Raw genomic sequence first — 10,746 nt, forward strand, 5'->3', positions numbered from 1 at the left:
TGTATTAATTCTTAGAAAATCTTCTTCTCTACTACCATATATATTTTTAAAAAACTAAATGCATAATTATGATGCCCATGAAGCCCTCTACCTAAATTGTGAAATTCATGATCCCTGGGAGGCCAATATGGCCAAATAGTAAAAATGTATTAAATCTTAGAAAATCTTCTCTACTCCCATATATATTAGTTAAAAACTAAATGCATGGTTATGTTGTCCATGAAGCACTCTACCTTAATTGTGAAATTCATGATCCCTCGGTCAGGGGTTCAGGCTCTAGGGTGGGGCCAATATGGCCAAATAGTAAAACAGTATTAAATCTTAGCAAATCTACTTCTCTACTCCCACATATGTGAACTAAAAACTGAATACATGGTTATGATGTCCATGAGGGCCTCTACTAAAATTGTGAAATTCATGATCCCTCGGTCAGGGGTTCAGGCTCCAGGGTGGGGCTAAAATGGCCATATAGTAAAAATGTTTTTAAATCTTAAAAAAATCTTCTCTACACCCACACATGTGGGCAAAAAACTGAATACATGGTTATGATATCTACAATCTCCTTTACCTAAATTGTGAAATTCATGGCCCCTGGGTCAGGGGTTCAGGACATGAGGGGGGGGGGGGGGGGGGGCGCAATATGGCAATATAGTGTTAATGCATATAATGTTTAAAAATTTTCTTCACTATTTTCACACATCTATATCAAAAACTGACTAATGATTATGTTTACCAGGAAGTTCTCTACTGAAATTTTAATTTTCATATCCCCTGGGGTATGGATTTTGACTCTAGGGTAGGGCCAAAATGGATGTATAAATGTTTATGCTTTACTCCCACACACCTGAAAGGCAAACTGAATTCATGATTTTGTAGACCAGATCTTTTAGTTTTTCACCAAAATTATAGGTTTTACAGTTCTTTTTGAGTTCTTTTTGAAATGTGGTCGTCATTACAAATTTATAATTTTTCTACTCCGGATGAAACCTATTTAATTAGATGCATAAATGAGACCATTACAAGTTTGTGTATGGGATATTACATGCTACTCAGGTGATCGTTAAGGCCAATTGGCCTCTTGTTTTTAACAAACTCCTCTCGTATATCTCGTTTTGACTCTGTCTTGCCTTGATATTCAGAAACGTGCATAACCCTTGCAACTAAGGTAAATTATTTAATTAGCACCAAATTTTTACTCTGTATTGTGTCATTATAGCATTTCTGCTGCAAAATATTATTTACAAAACTTCCTTACTTCTTTAAGTTACTTCACTACACCAAGAATTATACTTTTTAAGACACTATGTCACAAGATGGCGATTTAAATGTTTTGTTGAAGTGTTTATATCGTTCGATTTGGTTGTATATCGTCGTAGATCAGTGTATAAATGGTGCCTGTTTGGGAGGGTAACAGTTGAAATTGACACCCCTTGAAAACTAATGTCAACCGACGCGAAGCGTCGGTTGACAATGGTTTTCGATGGGTCTTCGCGTCGGTTGACAATGGTTTAGAGGGGTGTCAATTTCGCGTCGGTTGACAATGGTTTTCGAGGGGTGTCAATTTTAACTGTTATCCTCCCAAAAAGGCACCATTTATTTTATTATACTGAATGTCTTAATTTAAAAGAAATTTTTACTGCTTTTATATAGAAATGACGTGAATTCTACGGCGAACCGTACGCGCATAATTTTACGCGCATGTAACAATTCGTTGTGTTCCCCGTTGCCAAGTGTGTTGCTAACGCTGAGGGTAATAGAACGGATAATCAACTGTGTCTAGACCAATACCAGATTTCAGTATTTAACATGAAAGTGTAATAATGTTTAAATTTGCACATTTTTTACCTATTTGAATTATATACTTCTTATCCTTTATGATATATCATAATTATGTAATACTCTGCTGATTTGAGAATATATATCAAGGTGTAGTAAGCAACCTTAAAAAGAATTTTAAACATTATGAGAATGATTATTATGTAAGATTTTGTGGCCCCCACCAGACCCCGGAGTGGACAATTTGAACAAAATTGTATCTACACCACCTGAGGCTGCCTTCACGTTTCAACTTCTCTGGTGAAACGTGTCTGTAGGAGAAATTTTCCCAATTATCTCCCCTCAATATAGGATGCAGTCCCTCATTTGAAAAACTTGAACCCCTTTGCCTAAGTTCAATTAAAAGAACTGCGAACGCTAACGCCTGTTTCCCGCCTACATTTTACATCCAAATATTTCGGAATTTCTGTCACATATTCAAAAACTAAGTTTCCCACTAAAAAGTATTATCAAATCCTAATCAATTTATATCCAAATAAAATTTGTAATCAAATTCCTTATTTTTAAAGAAAAGTTTTGCTAACACGGAGTCTTAAATTTTTTTTATTGAAATCGGTCTATATGAGCGAGGAAAATATTATTTAGCGGCCAATATGTGCATAAAAACTTAATAATAACATATTTACGATATAAATTAAAGTAAAATTTCATTTTAATTCATATCTGTTAATTATTTTTCGAAAATTTACAAAACAAAACTCTTTTTTATACCCCCGCTCCGAAGGAGAGGGGGTATACTGTTTTACCCTTGTGTGTCTGTCTGTCCGTCCGTCTGTCTGTCTGTCCGTCTGTCTGTCCGTCCGTAACAAAAATTTCTGTCGCATTTATCTCAGCAACTATTTATCGCAGATGCTTGAAATTTTAACACAGTGTTTGTTAAGGCATGCCATATCGTGGGATATATTTTTGTACCAATCGGACGTCAACTTCCTGTTAAATGACGACTTTGCTTATTTTTTAACCAAAATTTTCAAACAAATTTTCGTCAAAGATTTCTCAGCAACTGTTTATCGCAGATGCTTGAAATTTTTACACAGTATTTGTATAGGCATGTTATATCGTGGGATGTATTTTTGTACCAATCAAACGTCAACTTCCTGTTAAATGACGACTTCGTTTATTTTTTGCCAAAATTTTCAAACAAATTTCCGTCAAAGAATTCTCAGCAGCTTATATCGCAGATGCTTGAAATTTTAATACACTATTTGTTTAGGCATGCCATATTGTGGGATATATTTTTGTATCAATCGGACGTCAACTTCCTGTTAAATGACGACTGCTTATTTTTTAACCAAAATTTTCAAACAAATTTTTGTCAAAGATTTCTCAGCAACTGTTCATCGCAGATGCTTGAAATTTTTACAGAGTGATTGTTAAGGCATGCCATATCGTGGGATATAGTTTTGTACCAATCGGACGTCAACTTCCTGTTAAATGACGACTTTGCTTATTTTTTAACCAAAATTTTCAAACAATTTTCTTCAAAGATTTCTCAGCAACTGTTTATCGCAGATGCTTGAAATTTTTACACAGTATTTGTATAGGCATGCTTTATCGTGGGATGTGTTTTTGTACCAATCAAACGTCAACTTCCTTTTAAATGACGACTTCGTTTATTTTTAGCCAAAATTTTCAAACAAATTTTCGTCAAAGATTTCTCAGCAGCTAGTTTTCGCAGATGCTTGAAATTTTAACACACTATTTGTTTTGGCATGTCATATTCTGGGATATATTTTTGTATCTATCAAACGTCAACATCCTGTTAAATAATGACTGTTTATTTTTTGCCAAAATTTTCAAACAAATTTTCGTCAAAGATTTCTCAGCAGCTATTTATCGGAGATGTTTGAAATTTTTACACAGTGTTTGTTAAGGCATGCCATATTGTGGGATATATTTTTGTACCAATCGGACGTCATCTTCCTGTTAAATGAGTACTTTGTTTATTTTAGCCAAAATTTTCAAACAAATTTTGTCAAAGATTTCTCAGCAGCTGTTTATCGCAGATGCTTGAAATTTTAACACACTATTTGTTTAGGCATGCCATATTGTTGGATATATTTCTGTACCAATCGGATGCCAGCTTTCTGTTAAATGTCGACTTTGCTTATTTTGCATATTCACATCAGAGCGGGGGTATCACTAGTGAGCATTGGCTCACAGATATCTTGTTTTGTAATGTATTTCGGTCTGTAGAAATATTCCCCCCCCCTCCTCCTAGTGAAACAAGAAACCCTTTGGTAAAAATATGCTAAATAACAATGATTAAAACCCCTCAATAGGAATTTGTTTCACGGGGGGGGGGGGGCATTTCCGTTTTCCGATATTTTCTATTATGAAATGAGCTATTTTAACCCAAAATACAAGGTTATCTCTCTTTGTTTGACCAAATCTTTTATATTTAATGAAAATATACATTAAATGTTTTCATTATTAATAAAAAAATAACTTTAATTAGACAACTTTCAAAAATGACTTTTAGTTAGGCGGCTAGACAATGCTGTCGTTCGCAGTCCTTTGCTAAGCGGTTCATAAGATAAATTGACAGACAGCTAGATGGACAAAAGAAAAAATAATCTTTTGAACATCTATACAAAACAGTCTTGTTACTCGTAATACTGACGCGTGTGTTAACAATCATGTATATATGTTGATTGTACAATGTTTTTGTGAAAACTACAGTTTAAGCCGCCTGCTATCTTGTCTACGGAGAATTATTTAGTGTCTATCAAAACATTATTGATAATCTTATGTTTCATCAGCTTACTTAACACATCTTCATTCGGTCCAGGATTACCAAGAGGTCAATACTCCTTTCTTAATGAGATCGTAATGAATGTTCATATCCCACCAAAAACGAGGCTAGCGTAAGTCAGTTGTTTCAAAAATTAATTTTGGGTTGTAGAAAGAAATGGTTCGAAAGTGTAGTAAAAGGAATGGAGCAAAAAAATCACCAAGGGTTACAAATACTTCAGTGAAAAATACGTCGCATATGTAAGATATAATTGCTTATTTTCGGTTTTGAACGACATTTAAAAAATCTAAGTTACTTTAAATGTTAGTAAACAGACAAAAATCTTGACGCAGATCTCTGGCTGTATGAAACACGAAAACAATTAATAAATACAGAGATATCACACAAATGAAATTTACACAAATATAGATACTGTAGATTCCTAATTAAACGCGAGGAATTAATATCCGCGTAAAATCGCGAGAAGCACCTTCCGCAGATTCTAAAATTTCGCAATTACTTTCCGTGAGTTGAAAACTATAAAAAATGATAAAAGTTCCGCGTTCGCGATTTTATATTCTCGCGATTTGACTCAAATCAGCGGGACCGTGGAATGTAGTACTTGCGTAATATAAAGAATTTACTTTAAGCATCGCAGTGGTTGTGACAATATCCATATAACAATGTAAAAAACAAATATTCAAAATGCCTAGAATTGATCAATATGATATAATGCGTACTTACATCGTAATGTTAGCTAAGTCATTTATAACTTTGAATTTACAGTGTATGCTTTGGATGGTAATTAAGGATGTTTTGCAAGAGGCAAGTGTTATAGATCCCAGAAAAAAAAATCGCGCCCCCTTATGATACAATGTATAGATTGTTAGAAGATAAGGGAAAAATAACCTCATATTTTTCTTATAGTTAATTTCATTTGATATATCCAAATTAAAGTAAACTTATCTGTTTATTTAAAACTGTAACTCGGGAAAAACTGTTTTATACGTGTCGTGTCATTTTGAAATAGCTAGTAAACAATTATTTTATATATTTGTTTTTAAATAATAAACTTTAAAACTATATAGAATGAGTAACAGTAGTAATAAGAAGGGGCTATTGTTTGAAAAAGACGACAGCAAATGTACCTGTGCAAACTGCAGGGTCACACGAATATAAAGGTCTTCTCTATTCTCTAGCCCATATGAAAGCCTCCAATCTTAAGGCAGGTCCAACTGATGTTGCAAAGACATCCTTGTCTCAAACTTGGCATATTACAAGAGGTATAAATAAAAACCCTTTGTGTGTTTTCTTTCCTTTACTATAAATTGATTACAATAAATATTTTAAAAAAAAACTGGGTTAAAACTTTAATTTTAACAATGATTTATACATCCTCATGTCGGGGGTTCTGTGTCTACTCGTAGCCGTGGGGGCCCCTGAAAAATTAACTGCGATTTGCTTTTAACTAAGTTTTGCGGGCTAACTAGGTTTACCGACATCTTACAGGGAATATGACAAATCTTAATATCCTCATCAATCACGTCAGGCCCGGTACATCGATTTACCCAAAGTTAAAATGATTTTATATTTATTTAAATGAGAATTTTGCAATAAACAACTTTTTCAGTGTTTATTAATCATTGATTTTTAAAATTCATAACAATTAGTTTTAATAAAACAATTAATTATATGCTCGTCCAATCAAATGACCGTGCGTGGATGATTGAGTTGATTAAAGTATATTGGTGAGTATTGTAAAAGCAGGTTCTAAATAATCCAACATGAATTTCTAATTCTACTCATAACATTAATTTTTACAATATATTTCATGACAAAATTAATTCTGTAATAAATTTAATAGCAAGAAATTAGCCATTCCCTTACTAACAATATAACAAAATAATTTTTATTTTAACCACATTGTTATTTTTCAAGTAAAATCTTAACTGAAGTAATTCAGAAAGAACATTAGACTTAAAATGGATTTTAAAGTAAAAGATAAGTGTTATAAGATTTTTTTTCTTATTTTGAGTTTTTATCTCGGTATTTGCAAATTGTCATCATGGTTTGTCGGCAGACACTCAACAGGAAAAACGAGTGTTCATACGGTGTGTGCAAAATGAACTAATAACAATCCAGCTTGTTCTGTGCCGTTACCAAAAAATGGTATATAGCGACTATGAAAAGGGGACCAAAGAAACTCCCAAACTTTTATCAAGCATTCCTGAGGATTACATATGTTCTCTCTGCCGGTGTGAGGATGGACAATTTGATTTCCTCATAGAGATCGAGCGACTAAGAGAGGTAGGATCCTTAATTAAGGCGTAGTTAATATTTATCTTTTTTTAAATTCTCTATTTATCATTTTTAACATTACACAATTTGTAGATTACCTATAAAGTAAATAACTAGATGCCACTTTCGAAATTCATCATTTTAAATAGGAGTTCACATTTTTTTTAAATTTTCATTTATTTAATATTTTCATAACAATACAATGTGAAAGTTATAAATCAAGTTGATAAGTTGACAAGTTTAGTGATTAAATGTGAATATCAATATTGACATTGCTTGAAATGTTATTGAAAGCTACAAATACAAAGCATAAATGATAAATAATGCATGATGAAATCACGATAATCTTCGTCTCAATTCGAACATGAATTTATGAAAGTTAGCCTATTTTAATTCACAACTGTATACGTATCAATTATGGTATAGTGAGATAATTTTATGGATACCGCAGGGCTACCGCTACATTTGTCATTAACTCTTTAAACCGTATGATGATTACTTTGTTGTAACTTTTAAACTATTATAGATATGACTTCTAATTATCGCTCTCCACCTGAAGTTTACCCGTATCATTCAAGTTCATTATTTCACTTTCTTCACAAAACATTTATTATGCTACGTGAGATGAGGTACAGATCGAAAAGAAACATATTGATATATACTAAAGAATAAGGTGATGCAAGATCGATTAAAGTAGTATCGTAACATATTTAACAAGACTTGTTCAATAAACGAACACATATCCTAGTTGACACGGGCGCTAGCGTGATTGTAGTGATAATAGACAGAACTCAATTCTTTGGAAAAGCCCCAAATAACCAGTTTCAGTCAAACTTGCATCTGCAAGTGCTAATGCAAACCCAGCTTCTGGAATATTTGGGTCTACAACATCACGTGGGCACCATCGTTATGTGGCATCGGTACTACGCCAAGTTGAAAATCGATCCTGAGTACCTGAAAAGAGTGACATTTTTACAAGACTACCTACACCGATACAATCTAAGTAAAATATCACCCTAATGGAATACCAAGATATACTCAAATCAAAGGAAAACCAATTAAGCATACACCCGGACTGACCCACAAATTCTCAGCACAGCTGCTACAATATTACAAAGACAATTCACCAGATGCAAATAAAAACCAGCAACCAAATGATGAAAAATTCCGTAAATCACCCTAAACGACCGGAACAATATAGAACTTACAAATATCGCCGATGAAATCCTCGCAACCCTTACAATGTGTCGGGGAAAATAATATTAGGGAAGTAATAATAGCACCAAATGTTATTGTTTATTCAAATGAACAGCTCGAGGAATCAAAGACAAATTGTATTGGCCCTTAAGGCAGTGTCAATGGCATCGATAGAACATTCAACCTTGGACAATGATTCGGATTCGGAAATACAGTTGCATACAAAAAAAGGAAAATTATAAAACGCGACATACTTCAAAATCCTACTTTTCTTGGCCCAACACCATTACACTGGGATGGAGACACCGATTCGTATTACAAATTCGGCTCATCTGAAATCAAAACTGGGATCATCTTCCGGACATAAAGGTGGGCAAAGGTGAAGAGAGAGCAATCAATAAAGTTATCAAACATGCATTCAAAAATCCAGTTCATCTTCTTTGTACAAAACACTTACAAGACAACGTCCATCGGTTCTTATACGACAAAGAGGAATGCAGCACAAAGGATAGGGAGTTTGTCCTGTGTATGTTTCTGTTCCAAAGCAAAACTGATGCAGCTACATTTAATCTTGAATTGTTTTTCTTTTAAAAGTACATCGTACAGCATTGGTGCTCTATCTTTCAGCTCACCACAGACACCCTCAAACTGGAAGTGAATTTTTCATCTTTACCACGCAATACAGAGAGTTTTGATGTTGTTCATAAAATTTGGCATTTCGCATCACCTTAATCAGTTCTGTTTTAAGCACCTCTAATATGAATTTTTTTTTGGCAAATCGTCTCTGCTTTACAGCCTCTCAACAGAGATTTCAATTCACTAAGGGACCGTCTTTGACGAAACGTGTCCTTACTTTTGAGTCATTTCTACCTCGAAAATGTACCTAACATATAAGAAAAAATCTACAGTTGCAGCACAGGGGCATCGTATCCGCTCTATACTCTATGACATATATATAATAATACACAAGGGAAGAATCGAGAGTAGGACACGATTTGTAAACAATGTCAAAAAACAACTTACTTCACAAAAGTTACGCAAATCCTCGCACACAATGTTGCAAATGTTGTCAAAAACACGTTCACACTCAAATATTCCTAATAAACTCGGTAAAAAGCGTTTTTATCCCATTAAAACCGCTGTCTGCTGCAGAAACCCAATCTCTTCGCCCAAGAAAAGATTACTCTGTACTTTCTCTCTCTATAAGTTCAGTAATGATAGTAGAAATTTCTGCGGTTAACTGTAAAATGTGTACAAACACGTTTTTCAAATTAATTTTATGAATTTATTTCAGTCAAGCTAATATTTATAATGTGTGTTAATGCTGTATTTTCATCTTCACAACAAAAGAGGTCCTGACTCTGGACCTCTGACGTTATAAGTGAATATAATAATTCACACAGCAACTGTGTATGATAGTGATGACAAATGTGCAGAATGATGTCAAAAGCAGACATTTGGTTTCAATTTTCAAGTTAAAAAAAAACTCTGCGTTAATATTGTTCGTTATACTAGCATTCATCCCGCTGAAACGGACCTGGGCGTTGGAATTAAAGGTCCAATGTCAACAGCCGTCGTGTTGGCACATACAATCTCAAGAGCCAATGTCAGCAGCATTGAGTCCGTCGTGCTGGCACACACAAACTCAAGATCCAACTCAGAAGCATTAAATGGGTCGTGCAAGTTCCTACAATCTTCAGATCTGCGGCTAATGGGTGTCATGTTGGTTTTGTAAGTCAAGCCGCAGCATCTGAAGGCAGACCGTCATCAGTATTATATAGTACGGGTGGTTTGCCTGTGCTCCAGTCTCGGACGTTGATGTCGACCGATAAAATTCTTCATTTATTACATTTTTCACAATGTCTTTGACAAATGTAAATGTAGTTCAAATATTTTATAAAGATACATAATTAATCCATCAATGGAATTCATATAGAAATCTGTGAAACTCTCCAGATCAAGTTCGAATTAATAAAAGCAGCTTTAATACATTAGATAATATTAAAAATCATCGAAGAATTTCTAAGACTAAATAAGCCAGTCAGTTAAAAATCACTATATGACCAATATAAGAGGAAAGAATCTTAAATTCTGTCAAAAACCCAGAAAGAATCATCAAACACATGATTGTGTATCATCAGAAAATGACACTGAGAAAGTATTAACAAGTCAACAAGAAATTGTTATATCCCAATGAAAAATAGAAAATATTAAACAGAAAGAAAAAAATCGAAGCTACAAAATTAAAGAAACCAGATTAAGAATCAAAGAAAATGTAAGAAAACCACAAGAAAAAGTGAATTTCTTTTCAGAAGAAGGAACTACAACAAAATACAGATAAGAAATTGGATAAAGGAGTTTAGTGTAATACTTTAAAAATCCATATTCAAGAACTCAATAGTAAAATTGATAATTTAATTGCTGAGAAAGATGACATGATAGAATATAAAGATTATTATGTACATGTGAAGATTTTAGATTTTATAGAAATTTTTTAGATTTTATAGAATGTGCAAAAGGTTGTCCTTATACTTTAAAATTAAGAAATCTGTATTATTTTTTAGATATATTGGTGTTTACCATATTGGTCCTGTTTTAAAGCTGTTTTAGTTATTTTTTATATGAGTATTAATTAAAAATTACCAAGTAAGAGCACTGCTTCTATTATAACTAGTGATATG

This window comes from Crassostrea angulata, chromosome 6 (assembly GCF_025612915.1).
Source record: "Crassostrea angulata isolate pt1a10 chromosome 6, ASM2561291v2, whole genome shotgun sequence".
Taxonomy (NCBI): domain Eukaryota; kingdom Metazoa; phylum Mollusca; class Bivalvia; order Ostreida; family Ostreidae; genus Magallana; species Magallana angulata.